Source organism: Tursiops truncatus, chromosome 6, assembly GCF_011762595.2.
Source record: "Tursiops truncatus isolate mTurTru1 chromosome 6, mTurTru1.mat.Y, whole genome shotgun sequence".
Classification (NCBI taxonomy): Eukaryota; Metazoa; Chordata; class Mammalia; order Artiodactyla; family Delphinidae; genus Tursiops; species Tursiops truncatus.
In genome coordinates, this window is record NC_047039.1 from 24,014,171 (window position 1) to 24,025,838 (window position 11,668).

The 11,668-nt window shown below is 51.1% G+C and overlaps 1 pseudogene; it reads left to right on the top strand.

Annotated features, from left to right (window-relative positions):
• The first annotated feature begins 287 nt into the window (after positions 1 to 287).
• Positions 288 to 4,714, top strand: LOC101325350 (NUT family member 2F-like; annotated as a pseudogene).
• The last annotated feature ends 6,954 nt before the right edge of the window (positions 4,715 to 11,668 follow it).

Sequence of the window (11,668 nt, forward strand, 5' to 3'; positions counted from 1 at the left end):
AGGATGGCTTCAGAAGAAGGTAAGCCTATAGGTTGGGGGTGTGTTTTCAGAGACCCTGCCATCTCTCACATCCTTCGGGTTCACATGTGACACTTCACTGTGGGCACATAGTTGGACTGAAGTAGAGGGAGAAGAGAGCACTGAACACAAGCACATTTCAGCTGGGGAGACTAGGGAGCCTGAAGAAACCTGAGACTGCACTGGGGAGGAGGGGTCATTGGAGGTGGATCAAGAGGAATTGCCCTGGCTATGGAGAAAGGATGGCAGCAAGGATGACAGGTTGATTCCCCACGATGCCTTTGGTGGCTAATGGTGGCCGTGGACCCAGTGCCCCTGGGGCTTGCAACCTCACTGTCCAAGTCAGGTCACAAGGGAGTCCAGTGGAGGCCCCCCCAGACTCAGACCTTTATCGTTACCCAAGGCCCCCTCACCTGGAGTACTCCAGGGGCCCTCAGCGGGAGTGCTGCATGTCCTGCATCCATATTCTTAGCAACCCCTGTGATGGAGACCATTGTGACTGCTCCAGCTGTTGGAGTTACTCAGGCTGGCAAGGGAGGCTGGACCCCAGGCTTTCCTCCTCAAGCTCCACCACTAGCTGCCCAGCTGGCCCCTATCATTCGCCCAGTGAACTATGGGCCTTGGCCACATGGCACTTCCAGGCAGGGCAGCCTGGCCACCAACCAGTCCTACGCCTCGCACGGTGACTGCTCTAACCCCCAGAGCGTGTACAGTAACTTCCGACGTTGGCAGCGCCTCAAACCACTGGCCTGGAGACACCTTCCCCAGAGTCCTGATGCAGAAGCTCTTTCCTGCTTTCTCATGTGAGTGAACGCTCAGGGGGTCATGAGCTTATTGGAGCTTTTAGATAAAGAGGACCTGGGGATGGACTCGCAGGTTAGATTTCTAGGGATACTGGAAGCAAGGTCTGAGGGCGATGTCCATGCTATGAGAAGGCACATTGTCGGTCATATGGGTGAGCCTGCCAGTCCATGACATCATGACTGAAATGTGCCTCATCTCAACTGACCCCACCACCCTGAGAGTCTAGCCAACTTGCTCTTCCATGATTCTCATGGTAATATGGACTGAAGACTTGCAGTCAGAGAGGGTCGTGGTGTAAGGTGAGGAGCCAAGGAGTGAATGCCGCACTCTCCTGTGGTGAGATCTCCTTTCGTACAGGACTTGATGTACATGGCCAGGAGAGGTCACTTCGCAGGAGGGGGAGGAGTGCGGGGCCCAGGAGAGCACTTAATGCACGCCTCGACTTTGTTGTTGTGGAGAATTCCACTAGGAACAGGGTGATGGTAGAGCTCTCCTAAGGGTGTGGGCTCTCTCCCACTAGAGTTGTGAGCCTGGCAGGCATTTCCATCCTAAACCTCCGGTCCCTCGTAAAAAGGGGACAATCACACTTCACTCAGAGGACTGGGCAGAAAACTCCTTGGGCTAATCTATGAAGTGTTAGCTTCATAGATGGCCTGGCACATGCCACACCTTATTGATGATAGTGATTTTTATTATGAAAAGGCAACCTTGAAGAGGAAAAGAGCTCCCCAAGGCACAGTGTCCCAGCTGTAGCCTGGGAGTGGATGGTCATCCTCGAGTGACTGTGAGGCGGTGACAGCAGTAGCCGGGAAGGCTTGTCTTTGCCCTCGCAGATACCTGCCTCTCACCCTCCTGTTGCTCAGTCATGCTGCGTTGAGTGATGTGTGGTCCACATTGGCCAGTGGGGTCAGGCAGGTGGGGGCTGGGCTGGGCACGGAGACTGACCCCGAGGGCTTACAGCCCAGTGCTTTGATCCCTGGCCCACTTGAAGCCCACCATGACGCTGGAGGAGGCACTGTGCAGGGCTGTACAGGAATGGCAGTGCAGAAGCAACTTTGACCAGATGATCTACTACGAGATGGCGGAAAAGTGAGTCAGCGTCCTGGGCCCAGGGGCTGCATGGAGGGTGAGGCGAGTGGGTAAGGGCAGGGTCTGGCCATGGGGGTGCTCATCAGAGAGGACAAAGGAGGAGGGCTGTCACCCAGAACAGGGGCCCCGCAGCCCAGAGGCCCTACTGTCCTCCAGAAACCCCTCCCTCACCTTGAGAGTTTGGGTCTTCTGTCCTTCCTCCACCAGGAGCTCTGCCCTCCCCTGATTTTGACCTACCCTTGCCTTGACATGAAGGTCTCAGGACGGCGCAGGGTGAAGCTGTGAGTCCAGTAGGGGTCCAACTCCGGCCATATGGGCTGGGCCGGGGAAAGAGCTCCACCCGCCAGCCTGCTGCTTCTTTAGTGGTGGGTGGCTGGCGGCCACTGACATAGATTTGGGACCCCCTCTCCTCATGAAAAGTGGCCTGAGTGGGTACCCTGGCATCCCTGAAGAGGCTGGGAAAGCCAGCTGTCATCAACCCAAGGGTCAACGGCCCTTGCAGTGTTTGCTCCATGGTAATCCCCTTGGTTTAAGAAACAAAACCAAACAAACGAGCGCCTCTCAGAGGAAAGGAAGGCCTCTCCTCTGAGCCCAGCATCCGCGTTGCCCAGCCTCTCCTGGGCCCTGTCTCCAGGTCTATGTTCCAGGACTCTCAGTCCCAGCCCAGGGTTCTGGATTCGGGCAAGGACCGCTGTAGGGAACACATGCCTGTTCCAGCCTCTGGCTGTCAGCCCTTCATGTGGTTCTGGATGGGGTCGGGGGGCATGAGGAGGGTGCCCCCTGGGTCAGCCACGTGTCCCGTTGACCTGGTTCAATTAAGCGACCTGGGTCTATGCTGTTGAATGGCCTCCAGTGCTGGTGAGGCAGGAAGGGTCCCAGATCTTGTATCAGTTCCAGGAGCAGCTCTCTGCTGTGGACAGCACCTCACAGGGCCTTGACAGCCTCAAGGCACATCCTCTCCCAATCCCTCATTCTTGGCTGCCTTTGTTGGGCTCCAGAACCCAGGCCTTTTCCTCAGGGTGGCCTATGCCTCCGTCACCCCCCAGGTTCATGGAATTTGAGGCCAAGGAGGAGATGCAGATTCAGAAGTTATAGTGGATGCAGTGTGCGCAGGACCTGCCTCCTCCAGCCCCACCGAAGCTGGATCCTCGGGGGCCCCCAGCCCCGAAAGTGGGCCTTCAGCCAGGCACCCAGGTTCCCACTGGAGTTGAAGGCACAGGTAACAGGGGCCTAGGGTTGGCTACTGTCCCCACGTGGATCCTTTTCCTTCAAGACAGGGGCATTGGTCTTTCAACCAAAACAGCCACCGAGGCGGGAGGTGGGGGCATGGGGTCTCAGCTGCCCTTTGTCACTATGGGGTATTGACTTGGTCAGTTTTGTAACTCCTCTCACACCTCCCTGTCAAAGGACCCCACAAAAAGTCTGCCTAGGAAGTGGGCTTGATGGGCAGACCCCTAGAAAATTGGAGATTCCCCACTTCCTTACTTGTGACTCTCTTAGATGCCCCCTTACCTCCCCTCTCCAACAGTGCATGAGGCTTCAGGTGGTCCTGACCCCCCCCACACCCACATCAATGTCCCCCAAACAATGCCCTCACCAACGTGCGCTTGGTGGTCAGGAGGTGGACCGGGAGTCCCTCACCTTCCTTCCCTTCCTCCTGCTCTGTCTCAGCCTGTGTTCCCAGGATGTCCAGCCCCAGGGCCCAGCCCTCCCGCCCAAAGCCACACAGGTCCCAGCGGCCCCCAGAGCCCAAGGCACCCAAGGAGATTCCCCCTGAGGCTGTGAGGGAGTATATGGACATCACAGAGGCGCTGGTGGGGCCCGTCCACTCAGCCACAGGCGAGTCAGATGCAGAAGGTGGAGAGGACGGAAATGAGCTGAAGCAGGAAGAGGATGGCACCTACTCGGACCCGGGCCTCTTGAGCTACATTGACAAGCTGTGTTCCCAGGAGGACTTTGTCACCAAGGTAGGATAGGCATGGAGCCTGGGGTCTACAAGATGCCAGGGCATGGAACACTCAGCACCCAAGATCTGGGCTCTGCTCAGGCCGTTGGGACTTAAGCTCAGCTCCTTGTTCCTGAACCAGGTGTTAGGGGAGGTTTACGCAGATGTATGTGTGTACATGTTTGTGTCTCTTTGTGTGTATGCCTTTGTGTGTCTGTGTATGTGCCTCTGTATATGTGCTCTTTTGTGTGTGACTGTGTATGTGCATGTTTGTGTGTGTATGTGCGTGTGTGTGTGTTTGTGTGTGTGCTGACCATCCCCGCCTTGTGGAGGAGAGTGAGGTGGGTCTCTGCTTTTCACTTTCCCTCTGGGTCTTCTTGTCTCACAGGCCACTCCTGGCCAAGGATGCTCACAGCCTCTTCTTTCTGTCCGAGGTGGAGGCAGTCATTCACCCTTGATTCCTGGCAGAATTGCTTTCCCCAGACCCACAGCTGGATCTCTTGGACCTAGTGGAGGAGCTGGAGCAGGAGGAAGGGCTCACTCCTGAAGAAGTGAGCCAGAGGAGGGAGAGGGACACTCAGGGAGCCAGGGGACCCCACAGGAGGGGGACCCCAGGTGATCCAGGGGACAGGGGAACCCAGATGTCCCAGGGGGGCCAGAGGAGGGAGGGATCCCCGGTAGAACAGGGGACACAAGGGACACCCAGGAAGACCAGGGCACGGAGGGACCCCAGTGAACAGGGGAGAGGTAGGGCCCCAGAACAGGAGGGTCACCTGGTGCTGTCCATCCCTCCCCTGCCTGGGAGGTCTGGCATGGGGAAGTGCCTGTTCTGGGGTGGGTGCAGTGCAGGGTGAAAGGAAGGAGAGGATGGGGAGCCGGGAGGGGAGGGAAGGGCACAAAGCTGGGAATAAGTTGCAGGAGGATGGCAGGAATGCCACAGTGTCTGTATTTGGATTCGAGTCCTGGAGTCACTGTCCGTCACTGTCCTCCTCCCTCCTACCAGCTGATGCAGAAACAACTCCTGGCCTTGAAAGAGGATGAGGGTGTGCGGGCAGCCCCGAGTCACAGTGCACCTGGAATGGGCTCAAGTCCTTCTGAGTCCGACGCTGGCCAAGGTGCCCAGAGGCACGACCAAGACCCCCATCTAGGGGTCAGTGATGAAGCCTGCCCACCAGAGATTGATTCTGAGGCTCCTCATAGGCTCATCCAAAGAGACACTGGCCTGTGCAGGCCCAAAGACTTTGTTTCCTCTCGAGGACGTCAGGAGGTCTCTCCATCCCCTCCCCAGGGTCAAAGGCACGCTGGCCCTCTACGGGGACCCAGGGATGCGTCTATGCTCAGAGAGGCCTCTCCTGTTCGGGAGGCCCAAGGGCCCAGGGACGGGTCCGGTGAGGACGAGGAGGAGCTCCCCAGCCTGGCCTTCCTCTTCTGCTCTCTGCTGGGTGTCCCAGAGTCCTGCCCATGCCTCAGGCCTGGCCTCCCCTGGAGGTTGGGGGGCCCAGAGTGCTCCCCATGCCCCCTCCCCTCAGAGAAGAGGCCTCAGCCCAGCTCCACCAGCCGCACCCAAGTCGAGGAAGCAGGCTCTGTTTGGACACCCAGCCACTGCTGAGAAGCTGCCCATCCCCGGGGCTGGCCTGCAGGTGTCTGGGAGGCCAGCCTTGGCTCTGGGGCCGGCTCTCCCCTCACAGCCAAGAAAGAGAAAGCGTGACCCGTGTGTCACAGAGAAGAGTAGGAAGAGAAGCAGCACTGCAGCCAGTAGGGAACAGCTGGGCCGGCCCTCCAGGGTGGCTCCCAGGGGAGCCTAGGGGCTCCCTGTCATCCCAGTGCTGATCCTAGATGATGTGGGAGGAAGGGAGGGAGGGCAGGACCACCAGGGTGGGGGGAGGGAGCGGGATTGTGGGAGGTTAGGGAGGTGGGAGAGGTGGGTGTGGCCAGGTGTGGGTGGGAGCAGGACCTTTGGAGTGATGTATATAAATTGTGAATAAAGATAGTTTTGGTGGGAAATGCTCTCAGGCCACTGTCATCTTGTTCATGTTGAGCTGCTCCACAGAGGGGAGCTGATCCAGAGAGGAAGGAAGGATGAGGGCGGTCACAGGAGCTCTGGATCTACAGGTGGCCAAACCTTTCCTCCACATAGACAAGGACTCCTCAGGCTGGCCCTGGGAACCCACAGCTCTCACTTTCCCCAGGGACCCCCTCATCATCCCCTTCTCTAAAGCCTGCTTGGCTAGGGGCCTTCTGGGGCCTCTGTACCATCTTCTGCATCCCTGAACCTTCTGGGGAGGCAGAGCTGCTTTTGTGCCTTTCAGCCCTCTGGACACTCACCAGTTTCTAGGATGGAGCCTGGAGACAGCCCTTGTCATTATGGAGCTTCTCTCTGCTTCCCTGAAGTGGCCAGGTGACGACGCTGGGATGACCCTCCGCTCATCCAGGGTTTCCTGTGTGGGTGGAGTGACCAGAGAGGGAAAGTCTTGGCCATGGGGACAGGACTGTCTGCCTCGTCGTAGCGGGAGCATCCTCTAGTCCCACTGGGATTATTGCAATGTGGAGAGTGGTGGACACAGCTACCTCTTAATCCCAATGAGGATGCAACAAGGGGAATGGGTGCGGGGAAATTCATGGAGCACCCGTGAAACGTGTGTATAAGGGTAATGACAGTTGGGCCCCTTTGTGGAACTTGTGGGATTTCTGTGCAGCAGCATCTCATTCAACTGAGGGAGGAGGACCCATCTGGCTGTGGCTGTGGAGACTGGCCTCAGGGGCCTATGGGTGTGCAGAGACACCCCAGAACTACTGTCCCTTCCCTTTCCACCCATGGCTGGACATGTGTGTGTATTGGCATCAACACTGATTTGTATTCCCATATAAAACAGTTCCTCCTAACAAACTATGACCGCATTTCACAAGAACAGCTTGCTCACAGGGGCAGACAGGGTTGGGGGAGAGGTGTCTGTGGCCCCAGATCTGGGTAGGAGCTGGGATCCGTGCAGAGGAGTGTGAAGGCCTCAGTCATCGTCCTGTGGGTGCCGGCAGAGACTTCGAATCATCAGAGCAGGGGAAATGACCCGCTCATAAGGGTGAGACAAGCAAACAATGAGGGGCAGGGAGCAGACCCCTGCTGTCTCCCCGAACTGTCCCCCCCCCAGTCTGCTCAGCCCCCGTCATGGCCTGTGCTGGCCCACCTCTGAAGCTCCTTCCTCCTAATGCACTCAGATGCTCTGATCCTTTGTGAACCCGCCCGGGGCCTCACCCCCCCTTCCCTGCTAGCCAAAGCCTCTTCTGCTTCTGAGTTCTGATTCCTTCCCCAGGACCCAGGCGGGGTTGGGACAGCAGAGACTCCCTAATTCTCCCTCCTCCTCCCTGAGATCTTGACAATCACCTTTGTATGTTTCTATGATTTTAACTACTCTAGATACTTCATGTGAGTGGCTATGATATGTCCTTTTATGAGTGGATTAGTTCACTTAGCATAATGTCTTAGAGGTTTATCCATGTTGTAACATGAGACATGGTTTCCTTTTATTTCAAGGAAGGACATATTTCACTGTATTTATAGACCCCATTATCCATTCATCTGTTGATGGACATTTGGGTTTCTTTACATCTTGGGTATTTTGGATAATGTTATGATGAATGTGGGTGTGGAAATATCTGTTTGAGATCCTGCTTTGAATTCTTTTGAATACAAATCCAGAAGTGGGACTGCTGGATCACATGGTAGTTATATTTTTAATTTTTTGAGGAAACATCATATTGTTTTCCATAAGTATTGTCCCATTTTACACTCTCACCAACAATAAGAAAGATAGCCACCATCAAGAACTTGGTATATATCCATCTTATAAAAATGTTTATGCTTTCAGCACAGCTGTAGATAATCAAAATTATGTATAATAATAATATTTTTGGTTATATATGTTGTCATGTAAATCATATTGCCTTTGGCTTCTTTTAACATTCTTACTTTAAGAAAAATTGATATATTAGATGTTCTTTAATTTTTTAATTATTTATAATTTTGCATTGTATGCATACATTAAAAATAATTTATCAGTTCCCTTGTTGGTGAACTTTTATAAATTATAATGTGACAGGGTAATCAGTTCCAGAGGAAAAGTTTTTCCTTTCAGAACTTTGAATATTTGTTCCATCGAATATGGCTTTTGTTACTGTTTTTTCAAATTATGCCATCAGTACACTGTTTCATGGTGGGTGATCAGTTTCTTTGCTAATTGTTTTTTTTAAGATTTTCTTTTGTGTTCTCCAGTTTCTTGACACGTGATTAGTTTCAGGTTAAAAAAATTTATCCTCCATGTAATCTATTTTGCTTCACTAACTGATAATACACATTCTTCATCTCATCCAGAACATAATATTATCTTTTTCAAATGTTACTTCTACTCATTCTCTCCTGTCTCTACTTCTAGAACCCTGGATATATGTATATTAGACCATCTTATATATTCTCTATGTCTTCATCAGCTTGGACGGCTATAACAAAATGCCATAGACCTGGTGGCTTGAAAAACAGATGTAATTTCTTAACAGTTCTGAAGGTTGGAAGGCCAAGATCAAGGTGCCATATTCAGTTCCTGGTGAGAGCTCTCTTCCTACTTTTCAGATGGTTGTCTTACTGTGTCCTCACGTGGCAGAGAGAAAGAGGGATCTCTCTTGTGTCTTTTCTTCTAAGGGCACTACACCCATTATGAAAGCTCCATTCCCATGACCTAATTACCTCCCAAAGGCCCTATCCCCAAATACATTGAAGGTTAGGGCTTCAACATAAGAATTGGTGGGGGGGATATACGTCCATAGCATTCTGCCCCTGGTACCCAAAATTCATTTCCTTATTGTATACAAAATACATTCATTCTATCCCAACAGCCTCAAAAGCCTTAACTCATTCCAACATCAACTGTAAAATTTAAAGTCCAAAGTCTGAGCTAAACACCATCTAAATCATATATGGGTGAGACTGGAGGTAGTATTCATCCTGAGGCAAAATTCCTCTGTAGTTGTAAATCTGTGACCAAGACAAGTTAAGTGTTTCCAAATACGATAGTGGGACTGGCATATAATAGACATCCCTACTCGAAAAGGAAGAAATAGGAAAGAAGGAAGGGGTGACAGTTTCTAAGCAAGTCCAAAGCCTAGCAAGGCCAATCCCATTAGATCTTAAGGTATAAGAGTAATCCTCTTTGGTTTGATGCTTTGCCCCCCAGTCCCACTGGGGTGGAAACATCATCCCCACAGCTCAGTGGGGCAGCCCCACTCCTTCCGCTTTGTAGGGTGCCACCCACACTGCAGCTCTCTGTAGGGCCTCCACCTACACCATGACTCTCTGTGAGGGCGACAATATCACATTTTTAAACTGAGGCCCCCTGGGCCTGTGGTGGGATTGACAGACCCAATGACCTCGGAATCACCTTTGGGGTCTTTCTTCCCTTTTCTTCAAGAGGAGTACACATTCACAGCCGAATTGCTCTAGTCTCCCATTCTGTAGAACCCAAGAATTCTTACAGCCTTCCCTCATTCTGCCTGGCTTTCTCTGTCCCCTGCGAGTTCAAACTGGCAGTGTCCCTGCTGGTTTAATCCTTCTCTATTCCTGGCCTCTGCTGAGATGACTAATTAAATTAATAGCACACCTGCTACACCCTTCGAGTTTTCTTCAGAACAAGTTTTCTCACTTTCAAATATGGATAGACTGAGAAGTTTCTAAATCTCTAAGTTCTGATTTCATTTTGCTTAACAATTTGGTCTTCAATTTCTCTCTCTCCTGATGTGTTTTACTGTGAGCGGTGATGAGGAACCAAGCTACTTCTTCCAAACTTTGTTCAGAGATCTCCTCAGATGAATATTCAGTTTAATCACTCACAAGGTCTACCTTCCAAAAAACACTAAAACAGAGTTCAGTCGAGTTCTTTGCCACTTTATAATAAGAATTGCCTCTCCTCCAATTTCTAATAACGTGTTCCTCATTTCTGTTTGAGACCTCACCAGAATAGCCTTTAACGTCCATATTTCTATCTGTTCATGATTATTTCTGTATTCTCTACAAAGATGGAGATTTTCTCTCCAGTGTGCCTCTTTTCTTTCTGAGCCATCGCCAGAATCACTTTTAATAGGTAAGGGCTGAAAGGCATTTATGGTGATCTCAGCTTTTTTGTAGCATGCACTTCAAATCTCTTTCAGCCTTTACCTACTATCCAATTCCAAGGCCACTTTCACATATTTAGATGTTTGCTACTTCTTGGTACCAAAATATGTCTTAGCTCAAGGGACTATAAAAAACTACCACAGACTGGGTGGCTTAAACAACAGAGGCTTATTTCTCACAGTTCTGGAGGCTGCAAAGTCCAAAATCAAGCCACCAGCAGACTCTAGGTCCATAAACTTCTCATTCATAATTTCTGACCGTTTCTTTTCTGTGCTACATTTTAGCTAATTTTTCACATCTATTATCCATGTCGTCCACTTCCTCTTTATCAGTATCTGATCTAACTTTTTCCCATTCACTTTGATACACAGATGTGTGATGTTTGTATGTTGAATTTCATCATATACTATAAAATATTCAATTTCAATGGTCAAGATTTACTAACATAAATCATTTTTACTGTTGAAGACAGAACATTCTTAACTGGAACTGGCACTGTTAATACAAGTATATGATAGTGAATAGAAGCCCAAGTAGTACAGTTTGGTGCCACTCCTTGATTTGGGTTAAGGTGCCAGCACTTCTGCCACCTTTGCTTTTGCACCGTCAGTACCTATGTCAACACAATTGTTCCAGAGTAAATCATGAGATTAAAAAAGTTTCACCAACAGTTTGAATATTACAGCATCATGTTGTTTGTGATCAAGCATGAAGATCATCAATATTATCTAGTGCTAGTACTAGACAAATTCAAGGAAAACAGCAAACCCAGTCATTTTTTGTTTCCTTTCCCATTTGAAAAGCTGCAAGCAACATTTTTTTGCCCTTTAAAGGGCTCATATGTCTCTGTTTAAAATATTCCATTCCTCTCTCTCTTTTTTTAAATTCATTAATTTATTTATTTGTTTTTAGGTGCGTTGGGTCTTCGTTGCTGTGCGCAGGCTTTCTCTAGTTGCGGTGAGCAGGCTTCTCATTATGGTGGCTTCTCTTGTTGCGGAGCAGGGGCTCAGGGCGCACGGGCATCAGTAGTCGTGGTACACAGGCTCAGTAGTCGTAGTTCATGGGCTTTAGAGCACAGGCTCAGTAATTGTGGAGCTTAGTTGCTCGGTGGCATGTAGGATCTTCCCAGACCAGGGATCAAACCCATGTCCCCTGCATTGGCAGGCGGATTCCCAACCACTGCACCACCAGGGAAGGCCCAATTCCTCTCTCTTTAAACGTAAAGTGATTGGACTTAAAGCAGTGCTTAAAGTTTACTGGTACTATAATCTTTGTTCAAAATTGCTCTGTGGCATAAGCCACAATGCAGTGAATTGTTGACACCTCCAAATCCCAGGGAGGCCCCTGAGTGCTCTCTCAGGAGGAAATTGAGGTCAGGTGTATCTGATGGCCTGTGTGCTCTCTGTGCTCCTGGTGATGTGTGGGGGCTTTCAGGTGAGTGCAGTGGGTAGACTCATCGACTTTTAGTCTTGGCTGGGGGAGACAGCACTGTCGGCTGTCCTGTGTATGGCCCTCCAGCAGCAAACCTTCTCTGCTGTGACCTCAGGGCAGGCCCCCCCCCCGCCCCCGCCGCCAGGCTCCTGCCCTGTGAAACATGAGGGTGTAACGCAGGCTGATTGTCAGTGCTTGGCTCCTGGCTTGCCTGACTCAAAGTA